At 42.4% G+C, this 16,256-nt stretch overlaps 1 pseudogene; it reads right to left on the bottom strand.

The window, feature by feature from the left end:
• Positions 1–15,735, bottom strand: part of LOC111814252 — an 18,281-nt pseudogene extending 2,546 nt beyond the window's left edge.
• Between the last annotated feature and the right edge of the window lie 521 nt (positions 15,736–16,256).

Raw genomic sequence — 16,256 nt, 5'->3', positions numbered from 1 at the left:
CCAGTCTTAATTGCTGTCTCAGCATGCCCCAGGGGTGAGGCCGGCACTTCAGGCCCACAGGCACTTTAATCCCCTGAGCTATTTGGCCGGCCCTTTAAAAGATCAATTTCTAAAGTAAAGCAGACTCAGGACATATGAGAACTTGTACTATAACATCATGTAACTCAGTTGTGTCCATAATTTTCTGATCAAGGAGATTATGGGGCAAAAAAGGAAAGTGATCGAAGATGTAGTGTGCCTAAGGAGAGTAACATGGAGAGAAAACATTCTGTCAGGCTTTCACAGAGAGCACATTGGCCAAGCAATGGCCGTGACTCATCCACATGGCTGTCACTGACAAAGGATCTACAATCTGAGGTAAAGGGTCTCAGTATAAGCCCTCAGGGGGTTTGACTGACCTTATCAGACCCAAAAGCTACAACTCTTGTTGCATAGGTCCTGCTTTACCTTGGTCTTAACTATCCAGCAGAAAAAGTATAAAAACAAAGTATAAGAAATAAAGCTATATTGTTATGTTGAGCTGTAGGGGACTCAGGTCAACAACTCCTGACATTGCCAGTCAAGTGGAAGATCAATTACTATTATGGACTACTGGACTATTTTGGAATATTTTGCTGAGTTCACACACCTATAATATTTAAATGATGGTACTAAACAAAAAAAGGGGATATAGATGAATGACTATTTTTTTATCTGTGTATTCAAAATGGTTAGGATAGATATATATAGCTACATTCTTTTAATTCAAGGAATAGAGGGATTTGGTCTAATAGTGTTTGTAAATAGGATATCATGTCTGCATCTTGTACAACAAATAACCACTAGGAAGGCAGTGTGCAACGTGTTAATTATTGGAACTGTCCTGCCCATTTGATTTGAAACTGTCTCATTGCTATTTATTTCTCAATAAAATTATGGAAAAAAATAAAGTAAAGCAGATCTATAATTTCCACCTGAATGGAAGGACTAAAAAGTCCAACTATCTTCAATTTTATGATGAAACTCTGAATTTGCCAATGAGAAGAGAAATAATGATAGCTACTTATTGAAAATTTACTGCAGGAATAGATTTTGTGTATATTATGTTGTTTCACGTTTGCAGAAACTCCCTTAGCTAAAAATTTCAGAATCCAGCTGGGCATGGTGGTACGTTCCTGTAACCTCAGCACTTGGAGGCTGAGGCAGAAGGATTGCCGTGCATTCAAGGCCAGCCTGAGCTATATAGCAAGCTCAAGGCCATCCTGGACTCCACAGTGGGGATGTGTCTCCAAAACCACAAACAATAATCAAATATAATAATAATAATAATAATAATAATCATCATCATCATCATCACAGAGTCAAGACTGGAGTCCGAGTCTTCCTTATACCATCTTATACTCTTGCCACTTCTCCGTCTTTAATGTACTGTGGCTTCATGGTTCCCCCAAGGAACTGAAGCAAATCATGAGCCTTGATGTGTTTGGAGACTGTTACATAACTCAACCTTGAGGAATATGAGCAAATAATTATATTAAGCGGTTGACATCACTGATACATATTTTAAGTGATTTTTGATAGTTTTCTTGTAATATCAAAATATAAGATCCCAGATGGTTGAATATGTCAAATACTTCATCCCCTCTCTTGATAGATTTCATGACTTGGTCTTACTTTGAATGACACTCATCAGCCATCAAAATTAAACAACTTCATAAATAGTACCCTTACTTATACAACTATAGATTAAATATTTTAAATTTCTTTCCAACAAGTGTTTGCTTAAGCCTGAATATCATTCACATTTGCAACAGGCAAGAGGTATTTAGAACAGAACATGGCTTTCACGAGCAAAATAGTTTCTAAAAGTAACATGGACATCCTCATAATTTTGAGTCCCACCAGAACACATGTACTTTAATTCATCTGCGGTGTTCTCTTACCCAGGGCTTGGCCAAGCAGCTGTGATTGCTCTGGGAAGGTGTCTGCGTGAGGATGTTTTTGATCCAGCTACTTGCCTGTTGATGAAGCCGAGGGATGTACCTCGGGGAGGAGGCTTCAATTACCTGCAGACCCAAGGTAGTAGCATAATGATTTCCTTCATAATTTAACAAGCAAATGTGCGGGAATAAGGCCTAATTTGTTGCCATTTACTGAGTAGTGTACTTCAGACTGTGTCTTAACTATGTTTGAAATTTTAATTTTTACATTTTTTTTTTTTAGTGCTTGCTTTCACTGTCATATCACGGCGTTTGAACTACTTCAGATTTGCATTTCTCTGATGGACAGTGACGTGGAATATGTCATTTATAATTTTGTTGACCAATTTTTCATTTAAGAAAAGCAAATTCAAGTCACTTGCATACTTATAAACTAGATATAGGTTGCTATTCAGTTTCAAAGATTTCTTATATACTTTCATTATTCATCTATGCTAGATCTGCAGTTCACAATATTTTTTTTTGTACTGGAGTTGAGCTCACAAGCTCACACTTGCCAGGAAGACACTATGTTCCTGAGATATATCCCTGGCGCCAGTTTACAAATATTATCTTCTGTTTTGTAGTTTGCCTTTTCACTCCTTCATTTTTCTTTTTTAAGATTAATTAATTAATTTATTGGATTAAGGGTTTCACTACACACCTCGGACTTGTAGTGAAAGTGTCATCCTCCCCAGGGCTGGGATTATGGGTGTGTGCCACCCTGCTCAGTTTTAGTGGCCAGATCAGTACGCTTGTGGTTCCAGGGCCAGCACGACATACAGTGCTGGGTGTCAATGCTTCATTTTTCTTTTTGTTGTGCATGATTATTTCATTTGATCTGATCTCCCTCTTCTAATATGGGTTCTTGGCTTTAGTGCCACACCTGAAGAGTCATTGCCAAGCTCAAAGTACTGAATCCCAAAGCCCTGCATCTTTTCCTTTAAGATTTGTTCTAGGGCTTTGCAGTTAGGATTTGTTTCCATCTTGTGTCCATTCTGAGATGATTTTTCTATGTGGTACAAGTGGAGGTTCTCATTTTATTTTGTTGCTTATTCATATTGTTTTACCAATATCATTGGTGGAAGTGAATCTTCTTGCCTCCTTTGTGTTGAAGACCAGGTGACCAAGCATGTGTGAAATTGATTTGTGGTTGTTAATTAGGTTCGTTACTCAAAAAGTGCCTTCACTAGGAAAGTGCCCCACCCTGTGGGGGCCACCAGCATTGCTCATGGAGTAACTGCATGTGTGTTCACACCCACTGTCAGGAAACGCCTTTAGGACAGCCCACTGCCTGAGAGGTGCTACCTTCTCCTGATGGACGGTGCCGTGGCATACCTTTCAGCCTTGGTGGCTGGTCTGGACATTCACTATGACATTACAAGGGTCAAGTTTCTTGTAGAGTACATGTTCAGATCCTGAGTGTGACAGCTCTCCTGCAGCCCCTGTACCAGAAAGTGAGCTTGAGCTTCAAGAAGCTGTACACGAACGCTCTTCACCAGGTGGTTTCATGTCACTGCAGAAACGTCCTTGGCTCTGACAGAGCTCTGGAAGACACATTTGAATGTGCCCCACTGCATCAACCTCACTGACACAGCTTGGATGGGTGTTACATACTGATCTTTAAAGTCAGGCTGGAGAAAACTGTGGCCAGAGTGTGTCACTGATCATGACTCTGAAGGGCACAGTTCACAGGTAATGGAGGAGATTGTGTCCATGGGCAAGAGTATGGGTCTGGTCACCGACGGTGCAGACACAGAGGAGCTCGCTGAGGACCACAAGGAGCAGCTGCTGCGGGAGACCTTGCTGCACTCAGGAGAGAGCAGCAGAGGGCGCTTGATGAAGAGCTTCCACCGAGAAAGAGGAAGGCAGGGAGGAGGGAGGCGGTGATGTGACCAAATCTATCATGGAAAATGGGTTTCTCCGAGAAGCAACACCTCGATGTTGACACTGCAAGGAACAGAGTGTTGACTCCAATGAAAAATAATGTGATTTCTCATTTCTGGAGGGCATGGAGAGTAGGAGAAAACAGGTATTTTCATTAAAATTGTGACAGTGTGTAAGGGATAGAAAAGAGAGGAAGCCCTGAAAGAGATCTCCCCACATCCCATGCAGGGGGACTCTCCCTCCAAGAACAACCTCCTCCCCACCCTCCTTCCTGTCCCCCATGCAGCAGCCCCCTCAAGCTAGGCTAGTCTTCTCTCTCTTCTTACTGTACAGTACAGTACTTTGTTTCATACTTTGTGGTTAAAATATACAAATGGTTCAGAACAGATGAATCCTATTTCCATTGGACTTTGTGAGAAGATTCGATTCATTTCACAGCCAAAATCAGTTTGTGGGCATTTTCGTGGGCCTTAGGGTAGATCCTTTTTTGTCTATGTTCCTGAGGGTCAGAATGCGTTAGCCTTTACATAGACCCTTTTGGGGAAATTTGATGCGTTTTCTGAACAATTCGGGTTGTGGCCAGAATCATGGAAGGAATTAAAGCTGCAACTTGAAATCTTGCTGTAATTTTAGTTTTCGAAGGACCTCTTCCTATTTATGTGCAGAATATACTAATCTGCATTGTTGCGAGCAGTGTGCAGAAACTCCCTTTTGGATACTCCCCTGGTAGCCCTGGTCGCCTCTTGTCTTTTTGGTAATATCAACGCCCATTCTCATGAGCTGATACCTCAGTGTGGGTTTGGTTTGCTTTTCCTTCATCAGGGAAGTTAGTGACATTGAACTGTGTTTATGCATCTCATGTATCAATCACCTCTCCCTAGAGAAAGATTTCCTATAAGATACATCATTACACAGAGATTTGCAAGGCAGGCTTACAATGACCGGCCACACAGTTGGGTGTGGAAAAGTGCAAATGCACTGTCTGCACACTGGAGATCCAAAAGGGTCAGTGAAAGGCCTGGTGCTCGCTGGATGTCCCCCGGGAGTCAGTATAAGGAGGCTGAGGGGTTTGCGCTGGAAGTCAGGAGACGACGCCCGAGGTCTCCTCTGAAGAGGTGGAAGAGGCCTTCTTTCTTCTTTTTCCTGTTCCCATCCAGCTGGCAAGTGTCTTGGCTGGTGCCGCTCACACCCAGAGTGAGTCTTCTGTCTTCAGTAAATCCCTTGAGCCACACACAGAACTACAATTATGCAATTTCGGTGGGGGTCTCTTACTCAGGTTGACACAACCAGTGATCTGTCACACTGCTTTGTAATGAGACATGTTCTTTGGTGAAGATCTATTTAGATCTATTGCTGATTTCTAAATTAGGTTATTGGTTTTTTGGCTGTTGGCTTTAAGGGATTCCTTACATATTCTGGACAGTAGTATCTGGGTCAGCTATATTGATGAGGAGTATTTCTTCGACTTTGTCCATTGAGAATAGGTTCCACAGATTGTCTAGGTTCTCTCCTGTTTCCCACTGGACTATGTACTTGTGTGTACACCAAGATGTGATGGTTTTATTGATGTAACTGTGAAGCTTAGCTTGAAATAATATAATGCCCACATTTCTTGTAAACTTTCTTCACAAATTTTTAATCCTTTTTTTCTTTCCTCCTTCAAATATGTATCTTATAATAGAAGATGTTTTGAGTTGCTTGATTCTAAGATTTTAATGACCTGCCTTACTATTGACTCATTGCTCAACAATTTTCTTTTCATATAGTGTATTTTTTTGTATTCTTTTTAAGGGAAGGGTCTACAGGTAGCTCAGGGGCTCACTACTAGATCATACTTGTAATAATCTGCCTGTTTACAGCCTCCCAAGAGCTGTGATTACAGGCACGCACCACCATGCCCAGTCTCAATTGCTGTGTTAGTGCTCCCCGGGGTTGGGGCCGGCAGGGCAGGCCCAGGGATCGAACCCTTGGCCCCTTCTTGCAGGCACTTAAATCTGCTGAGCTATTTGGCCAACTCTCATTTAGTGTATTTTTAAGCTCAAGTATTTTATTTTTCAGTTTTGAAAATTGCTTCCATCTCTCTGTTAAGTACCTGTTAGTGTGTTGGATCATTTCTTTGTGTGTCCCTGAAGCCTGCTGGGGACTTAGAACACTGCTGTCACATTTCCCACCGTGGACTTCTTCCATACTGATGACTTCTCCATGCAGAGAACTGCATTTCCACCACTGAGCAAGGTGTCATTGCTGGAAACTTCATGATTTTGGCAAGTGATGTTGCTGGGTCACTGGATGATGACTTTCTTCCTTAATCTTTGTTAGGTAGGTTTGTGCTTATCTTTCCAGAAAAATCGAGATAGTCAGCTCTTTTTTATTGTTCATGTGGCCATTTCCAGTTACATAACTCTAGTGTCCCTGACGCGTTTGCGCTTGGTGTCCCTTTTCAGTACTGGAATGTGACTCAAGCCCAGATTTCCACCACTCTGCGGTTGGTTTGCTGTATGAAGTGGGAAATTTTCTAAAAAGGGTAGAACACCCAGAAACATTTCTTTCTGGTTAGGTTAGGTTATCCTACACCTGAAATCACTTGAGCAGGGTTCTGCCTACCGCTGGACCCAACACTCACTTGGGAATCATCCTCAGGCTCCAGGTTCTTGGCTGCAGCTACCGAGAACACTAGTCTATGTCACGCCTGTCAGCACCAGGACAGTGTGGGGAGAGCTGAAGACCCCCGTGTGGCTGATTTCTACCATGCTGGCAGGTCACGGTAGCCAGCCACAGGGGAGTGGCCCCAGGGGAGGCCCCCGCATGGCAGCTGGGTGACTTCGCCGGAACAAAGAATGGTTCCTCCAGATGGCACTGGGGGGTCTGCATCATCCCCCTGTTGAGGGTGACGTCAAAGTGTCATTCTCAGGACTTCTCAGTCCTGCTGTAGCTGAATGCTGCCCCAGTTAGGTGAGTGTTGGTGGAGGCAGTCACCGGTCACCAAGGTCAGAGATGGACTGGGTCCAGCTTGGTCAGGGCAGTTCACAGTCAGTGTCTCAGTAGCCTATTCAGGTGTTCCTGGTGGATGCCAAGGCGTGCTACTGTCCCTGAGAGCCTCTTGTCTGCATAGTGTCTGGGCAGCTTCATAACCTGTGTTTACAAACAGCAGCCTGAGGCTGGCTAAGCTCTCCACTGAGATAAAGACAAACAGAAAGAGAGAGAGAGAGAGAGAGAGAGAGAGAGAGAGCTCCAACTAATACTTCCTGCAAGAAAGTGTTGGGTAAGGGTCCCCATCCCACTCTAAGCCTGAAACTAATGCAAGCACAGTGTGAGTCTGTCCCACCCCATGTAGGGCTCTGCTCATGGCAGCGATCCCCTGGAGGCTTGATCTCTAGGCTCTGGGTCCAGGGTGCTTCATTTTCTTCCTCGTTCTTGTTCTCAATAGGCCTGGAACTGAGCTTGGGGACAGTTCTCACGCTGGCTTTTCCACTCAGCTCCCCAGTGGGTAGTCTCCTGCCTTGCTCTGCTGCTGAGGTTGGGGAAGGTGGCAAAGGCAAGCTCTGTGGGACATGCATCATGCGGATCCAGGGACTCAGTGTGCACAGACATTCAGGTGGGGGTTGGGGCTCTTTCTACCCAAACGATTCACTGTGTTGTGCTTGGCGCTGGGTCTTTAACATAAAGGCTGCTCTCCATCCCTTCTTCTTTGCACACATTTCAAGTTGGGGGCAGGGAAAGGCAGACCACCCTTGCCTTTTGGCTTCAGCATTTTAACCCTCTCCCAGGCTCTGGGATCTGTCAGTTGACTTCCTTAGCTGCTTAAAAAGTCAGCAGGTTTGTGCTTCAACTAATTCTAAACGGGGAGACCTTGGCTCTCTTGAAGAGCTTCCTCCAGTGCCAGCTTTCTGCATTCTCTCATTTTAAAATAAATTTCATTAACTGAGGTAATGCAGTAGCCTTTAATGGTATGGCTTGTGTTAACAGCATCGTTATATATTTTTATTTTTTCTATGGATTTTAGATCTGTTATTGATTCTGTCACTACATAATTATCTATTTTCTCTAGCTTGTGGGTTATTTCTTTTGCTGTGTTTGTGATTATTGTCATTATGCATTCATTAAAAATGCAATGTGCAAGTATATCAAACTTTGTGATTCCAGTTGTTGTTAAGGATATGTTCCATGCTTAAGTATAAGTTTAGAAATATGCACACACACACACACACACACACACACACACGTACACACACACACTGGAGTGCACACACACGAGTAGTCGGTATTAGCAGGTCTAGTGTATGTAGATGATGACTATCAGCTGCCAGCATTGAACCTCGACATTTGGAGGAAGGAATTTTCAGAAGATCGCTGGCCAGAGCCTTCAAAGCAGAACCAGAGTGATCGCTGCGGGACGTGGGACTGGAGGCCGCGCTGCCATCCTGTGACGTGTGCGTAACTCTCCGGTCAGTGCTTTCATTAATTTTTAATTTAGAAAAATTTAAAGATAATACAAAGCATAGTACAAATGAGATTAGAAATGATTCAGAATTTCACTAAATGGAATGATACGAATTCAACAGTGGTTGTTAATTGCATATTGTTGTCTTCAAATTAGTTGTTCAGATTGCCCGATAGAAGCATGTAAGATTGGTCAGAAAATTATACAGGAGAGAGAAGAAAAATTAAACATCATCAGTACAATGATCCAAGCTCTCCGATACCTATTTTCCCTTCTGTCCTTGCCTTTCTCCTTTCCCTTTGCCCAGTTGTTCCTTCCCTTTGCCCAGTTTCTTTCCCTTTCACAGAGCTGAAGTGTGATTCTGACAAATGTTACTGACGAGGTCTTGTCTTTTAGGGAGAAACTAAATATTGGGCTATTACCCATTGGCTTGGTGACGTTGCAGGTGAGGGCGAAACCAGCCCAGCAGCGCTGCCCAGGAGCTGGATTTTCTGAGTCACGGGCTGGACTCTGATTGCAGCAAATGTGTAGACCTCAACACTGAACTGGAGTCGGAGTATGAGGACGCCGTGCAAAGCAGTCTATGCTTAAGGAATCTCGAATTTTATTATTGAATAGGTGATAATTCACCAGGCTTATCAAATACACATTATGCATAACTGCATATGCATACGTTATGGGGAATGATACAATTTAACTTTCGCAGAGGTGAAAACATTATACATTCAGAAAAACACATGTATGTATACATCTGTGCAATGGTGTACACATCTATGCAGGTGCACATGTGATGTGTGTGCACACATACATGTACTTATATGTTGAAATCTAAACAACCAAGCAGTTCAGCATGTGTCTGTACTCAGAAAACATTCCCTCTGAAATGCAGAGTACTGTGTGAGCTCTAATCAAATATGCCTGATGTCCTTATAAGAAATAGAGATTTGGACAACCGACACATGCCGAGGAAAGACCACATGACTACAGAAACTAAGAGAGGTGAGAATCAAAACCACAGATGGTGGTCAAAAGAAATCACCCCAGTGAGCATTCTGGTTTTGGACATCTTCATTTCAGAACAGGGAAAAAATCAATTTCTGTCCCAAAACATGCAGCTGGCGGGGAGCGGTGACACAGGCCGTAAGTCCAGCACTTGGGAGGCTGGAGCAGGAGGGTAGCTGTGAGTTCAAGGCCAGCCTGGGCTGTCTAGTGAGACTTTGTTTCAAAAAACAAAACAAAGCAAAGCAAAGCAAGCCCCGTCCTAAAGAAAGAAAAAAGGAAAAAAATACGCAATCTACTGTTTCTTCTGTCTCTGTCTTACACTAACAGAGTCAGTAATGACACGTGTGCGCACATGTGCACAGGTGCATGCGTGTGTGCACATATTTAATAAGAAAAGAATATTTTACATGTATAAAATTGTGTAGACCACTGAATACAATCTTTATTTTAAAATGCTCAATAGTAAGAAAGAAAAATTAATGATTAGGCATGAGTAACCAATTTAAATCAGTAACATCTAGAAGCACAAGAAGTCACATTTTATTTTGCCTCTAATAAATGTAAATATGGGGCTGGCCGAATAGCTCCGCAGATTAAAGTGCCTGCAAGCAGGCGTAGGGGCCGGGGGTTTGATCCCCAGGCCTGCCTTGCCGGCCCCACCCTGGAGTGCGCTCAGAGGGCGACTGAGACTGGGCGTGGTGGCGCGCACCTGTAGTCCCAGCTTTTGGGAGGCTGTAAACATGTGGATCACTTCGAGTCTGATCTAGTAGTGAGACCCTGAACACCCTGTAGGCCCCAACCTAAAATACAAATAAATAAATAAATAAATAGGTATAAAATTAAGGTGGGCGAGGATGTAAAGGGCAATAAAGAATCAACAAAGATGCGTTAAGTACACGTGCCTACTCCCTAGGTTGAGTGTTAGCACCCTGTGCTCCAAATGTGTACTATTTAAATTAAATTAAATTAAAATTGTGTGCAAAAGAATCAAAAGGAACTAATGAACTTAGTCCAAATGGCCCCATCAGATCTGTGATAAGTTAGATATGTGAAGAATCACTGAGATTTATAAAATTTAACGCTTGGTATTACGAAGTCATTTTATCCTTGCACAGATTTTCCTGAAAACCTTTTTCACATCCTTGTTCCTTAGGCTGTGGATGACGGGATTCAGCGCTGGAATGACACGGTGTAGGACGTGGACACCACCGGGTCGCGCTCCACGGCGTAGCCGGAACTCGGTCTCACGTACATGAGGACTGTCCCGTGATCACCGGTCGCTCCAGTTAGGTGACAGCCACATGTGGAGCGCAGTGTTCGCTCCTCTTCAGCAGAGAACATCCTCAGAATGGCTGGCAAGAGGAGCCACAGGACATCAGGACGGTCAGGATCGCGACCACCTCCCGGGTGCTCACGAAGAGGAAGAGTCGAAGCTTAGGAAAAGGAGTGTCAGAACCATGGAGAAGAGCACAAGCATCAGAAAAGATGCGCCCGATTTCCCTGGACCCACAGAGGGCAGGCTGGAAGGAGCCACTGCCTGTACGACAGCATACGGAACTCCCTGAGGAAGGAAGCAGGGATGAGAGCCCCACAGACCCTGGGTGACATCCTCGCAGAACACAGGAGCGGGCTGCAGATGGCCACGTAGAGATCATACGCCGTTGTCGCTGAGGGCAGGCATTCTGCGATCCCAAAAGTAGCAGTAAGAAAGGATTGTGTCCACATCCATAGAATGAGATCGTTTTATCTTGGGTCACAAAACCTACTGCCATTTTTGGGATGCTACCTGGGGAACAGCAGGCATCCGCAGAAGACGCTGCACTGAGGAGACAGCACACCGGGGCGTGTGGCTGGGAGTCCTCGGTGGCCAGGCAAATCTGCCCTACATTTCCACGGAGAGGGAAGGCTACGTTGTTAGAAACAAGCAAAAGAGAAGGGTCTGCAGCCCAGTAGTGCCTGAGAAGCCCGTGAGAATCAGCGCAGTCTCCCCAGTGGTCTCTTCCCGTTGAAGTCTCTTGCAACAGACTTGAAGATTTGCAGAAGGTTACTGTTCAGGGTACTATGAAAATAACACACAGTGAGCAGAACTGTGAGCGGAAAGATATGACGATCCCCTCATATTTATTTCTTGGCAGTGTAGGACGTGCAAGCAATCAGGGTGACTACGCCAGCACGTAAGAGCCTGGCACAGGAGAGGAAGCGTGGTGTACAGCCAGGTGAACCAGGTAAGCATGCAGCCCAACTGAATGCACACATCAGTTTGGGTTAAACATCTATAATGCTCTTATACCTGAAATGGTATCATCACATGTTTTTATCTAAAATTATCAGATATTAAAGCACAAAATTAATACCATTACACAATTATTAAAAATCATGTGACTAGAAACTTGAGTTAATTACTAAACTTTTTTTCTACATAAAATATATATTTTGTGAGTATTGCTACACAAATATGATCCTAATGGAATTAAATCCAAAAAGTTCTAAGTGAATTATTTTCATAATGATTGCTTTCTCTACACCTTTTCTATATTTTTGAATTATATTTTAACAAAAAGGAAACCTTGTGTCTTTTGTTGACATCAAAAACACAGGCATTACCACAGTTCTACTTGTTATAGTACAGGGGGATTAATTGTACTTTATGTAAGTTGAATAGTAAAACTCTAAGGCTGGGGAATTCAGCTAAGTTGTTCTGGAGACTGGCATTCCTACTGAATGATGACAAAGTGGTTCAGTCAGTCAGAGCACATGCTGAAAGGACCCACATATATGACCCTGGGACTCTGGGACAATGACTCTGATTCCTGAGCAATGTAATACTATAGCGTCAATTGTTAAAATCAAAATGCTCAAACACCATGAGAATAGGCAGAAAATTTCAAATATTTAGGTTCAACATTGGAGCACTAAGTTTATAAAGGTAGAGAAAGACTATTACAGCTATGAAGGCTTTGCAATAGAAGTGGACCTTCTTGCACACTAATTCATTGCACTTTTGTAGCTACTTACAAGATTAACAAGTAGCAGAGACAGGCTTGAGCCCTCCAGGTCCCGTGGCGGCTGGAGGTTCAGTGTGTCACGCTGCTCTTGGCTGTCCGGGGCTTCATTTTGCAAGCTGTGCACCCAAGCCTCACCCCAGCCAGGGATTCTTTATTTTTAAAGAATAGTTAAATTCTTTTAAATAGTTAAATTTATCTTTTAATTGTTTTTATTTTTTTAAAAATATAAAATAGTGACAGAAGAAAAGGGCATTAGAAACGATACAAAATTTCACTATACAAAGCAATAAGAAGTCAACAATGGCTGCTTTATTGCATGATTTTATCTTCAAGTTAGTTGTTCAGGCTACCAAATATAAACATGCAAGATTGGTTTAAAGAAAAAAAAAACATAAAGGTTGTAAGAAATTTAAAAGAAAAAATAAACAATAAAAAGAAAAAATCATTAAGCATTGACTACTTCTTTCAATAGACCAGCAGAAGTCAACAGTACAACTATTAAAACTTTTCTGCGAATCTGCCTAAATAGATTTTTTCCCTTCATTCATTTGTCGTTTTCCTCATCTCAGGGTCCCCTTCCCTTTGAACAAATTCTTTTCCTTTCCCACTATCTTTTGTACCTTTCAGATTTCAATTACTCTTTCATGTTCTTACAGTACCAAGATAATACAATGCTTGCACATGTTGAGGTGATTTATATGATTTATTTCACTTACTAAGATAGTCTCTAGCTGCATGCATTTATCTACCAAAGCCTTGAAATAATCTTCTTTATAGCTGAATAATACTCCATTGTATAAAAATACTATGTGTTTTTTATCCACCCCTCAGTTGATGGGCATATGTATTGTTTCCTATGACAAATTGCACTGCTATCTCTGTTTCTCTTGTTGCTTGAACAAAAATACTTGACACCCAAAATTAAGAAAGGAAAGGTTTATTTAACTCACGTTTGTGGAGGTGTCAGTCCACGCTCAGCTGGCTCCAGTGCAGACGGGCCCGTGGCAGGGGGCAGCAATTCATGGCGGTGAAAAATGGCAGAACAGTAAGAGCAAAAGGGCAGGAGCAGCGGCAACAGCGGCTACAGAGGGCGAGTCCATCTCCCTTATGTTGCTCTCAGGCTGTGTGCCCCAGGCTCGGTGCAGCACTCACACCGACAACTCCAGCAGTACACAGACCCACAATCCCAGCCTTGGATCATGAATCAATCACGAATTCTAGAAGCCACCCCATGACTGCATGAGGCTTTGGAGGGACAACTAGACACAAACCATAAGAGCGGCTATAGACATGGGTGCACATATATCGCTGTGGTGCGATGATTTCAGTCCTTTTGGAAAAATATTTAGGAGGAGAATATCTGGGTTGACTGGGTCCTCCGATCCTAGGATTCTGAGAGACCTTCATACTGGCTTTCACGGTGGATGTTCCAGCCTGCACTTCCACCAGCAGTGGAGAAGCGTTCCTTCTCCTACGCAGCCAATCCAGAATTTGTCATCGGTGGGCCTCCTGATGACGGCCACTCTCCCTGGATTAGGGCGGTATCCCGTCACTGCCCCTCTTGAGTGACCAAGGATGCTGAACCTTTCTTTTTGTATTTACTGGCCATTTGTATCTCTTCATCTGTGAAGTGTATATTCATCTCAGATGGCCCTTTTTGGACTGCGTCTTTGAATTTGGCGGCCTGATGTCCTATGTGTTCTAGATAGGCGTCCTCTGTCTGAAGGACATTCTGCTCTAATTCCCCCCCCCCATTTGTGGGGTTTCTTTTTACTTTGTTGGTGATTTCTTTTGACATGTAGAAACTTTTCACAATTCTTAATATGAATGGACTTTTGAAAAAAATATTGACTAGAGTACGATTAAAAGTACACAGTGCTTTAAATCATACGCTAGATTATATGCCTGCTATGAGAAATAGTGATTGTCTTTGTTTTCACAGCAAAACATTCCTTTCTGAGTGTTAACAGAGTGAGTGTGCTCTTGTCTTCTTGTGAATTCCTGATTGTTTGTAGTTTGAACTAGAATGTTTCATTGAATTTGGAAAACAAAAGCATATTAACCATATAAATCTTTATTCATTTTCACAAATATAAAATGAATATTTTCTATTTTGTTTCTTTACTAGAAACTATTAATTTTATATATTTATAGAGATATTTGCATGAAACATAAATTGATGAATGCAGTCATTTGTGTATTGTTTAAGCACTATTAAAGAGATTTATACACTGTGTTTAAAAATGAAAAAGTGTAATATGAAAAAATTTGAACTTAACATCTTAGCTCTGTCCAATATTCCCCAAATGATCTTAATATTTCTCTTATTATGGAGCAGCAAATTTGAGTTTAGCTGTGATGAATGGATTATTTAGATTGTTCATGTTCACTTTCCCAGTGGGTGGGAAGCCCATAGGAGTCGTTCCAGGGGGAATATTCGCCAATTACCGTGCAGTAAACATAACAAGATGATTTGTTTCCTAAAAACAGGATAAATGTTTATGGAAAAAGACCCTATGTGTTGAAATTCCCAAAATGAATGGAGTTATTTGACACCTAACTAAAGTGGATTCTTAGAAAATGTGTTCTTAAATGCTGCAATTTTTGGTAAAGATTTTTAAGGATGGAGAAAATAAGACACGGCTTTGATACTAGGTTGTACTTTCACCTCCTCGAGGCTCAGGTTCATCAAAGCGACCACGTAAGCAATTTTCTACTGCAGCAGAGGCGCGATCACGCAGCGCAACCCCGCTCTGGCTTCTCCTGCGGGCAGAACGCTCGGGGGAGCGACAGTTCAAATGCACGGCACGTCCACTCTGCTCAAGTTGTAAACTGCTGTATTTGGCACAAATAAAGTGAGAAGTTCTGCTCATAGGGAATTACTGCTCAAGTAATTTGAAAACCAAAAATGCTGTATGTTTAGAGGAGGCGAGAAATTTAAACCTTAGATTTCATAAGAGAAAAGTTTGCACACGCTAGATGCTAAAATTCGCTCTGATAAAGTACAGTACGTGTATCCATCTACGTCTGTGTCACCTGTCCCACCCTCCACCTGCTCAGGCACGCAAAGTGGTCAGTAAGCGCACTGACACAGACACGCAGACACACGCAAGTGCCCATCAGTTCATGATAAATTGCACCCCGGCAGAAAAGGGAGGTGTGGAGGGATTCGGTCCCCAGATACACTTGATGTGAGAAAAGTTGACCGGAAGAGATTTTCAAAATTATTCACCATATGAGAGTTGAGGTTTAAGATAGCAAAATGATTTGCAAAGTTATATACATATTTTAATCATAAACACATTAGAGCTCTTAGTATGTGCAAGCAAAACTGGAAAATAATACCAGGTAGGAACGACACTATGAAGAGCAGCAGATATGAGAACGGACGCCGCATCACACGAGGGCTTAGACGTGCTTCATCGAGGATGCTGATGTGCATCGGTGAAGACGGGAAGCTGGAGCCACGGGGGAATGAAGCGCTGACGTATTCAGCTGAGATTTCTTGATAGTGCACCTCACCCAAAAGTAAACAGATAACGGGAGAGGCCGACACTAAGTGTGCAATCGGGAATGATGAACAAAATCAAATAACAACAGGAAAAAGAATGACATGGACAAACAACAACAACAACAAAATGCCCCAAACAATGAAACCCATCTTTAATCCTGTATCTCCATGAAAACATTTTCTAAAGAAGAAGGTTGAAATAAAAACCTGGCAAATTCAATCCAAAAGGACATTTAAAAAGTTACTGGCTATAATAAAGTGGAATTCTCTTCAGGGACTCAAGAATGGTTCAATATCAGAAAATAAATATGATCTGGTACATTAACTGAATGAAGGAAAAAATTTGGTTGCTTTAACAAATGAAAAAATAATTAGGCAAAATTCTAAAGTTGTTCAGGATAAAAATGTTGAAATGCAGTGTGGAGAAATGGACTATTTTGCTATAATGAAGG

Source organism: Octodon degus, unplaced genomic scaffold (assembly GCF_000260255.1).
Source record: "Octodon degus isolate 3935 unplaced genomic scaffold, OctDeg1.0 scaffold00283, whole genome shotgun sequence".
NCBI lineage: Eukaryota > Metazoa > Chordata > Mammalia > Rodentia > Octodontidae > Octodon > Octodon degus.
The sequence above is the reverse complement of the archived record's forward strand: the minus strand, read 5'-3'. Positions and strand labels throughout refer to the sequence as shown.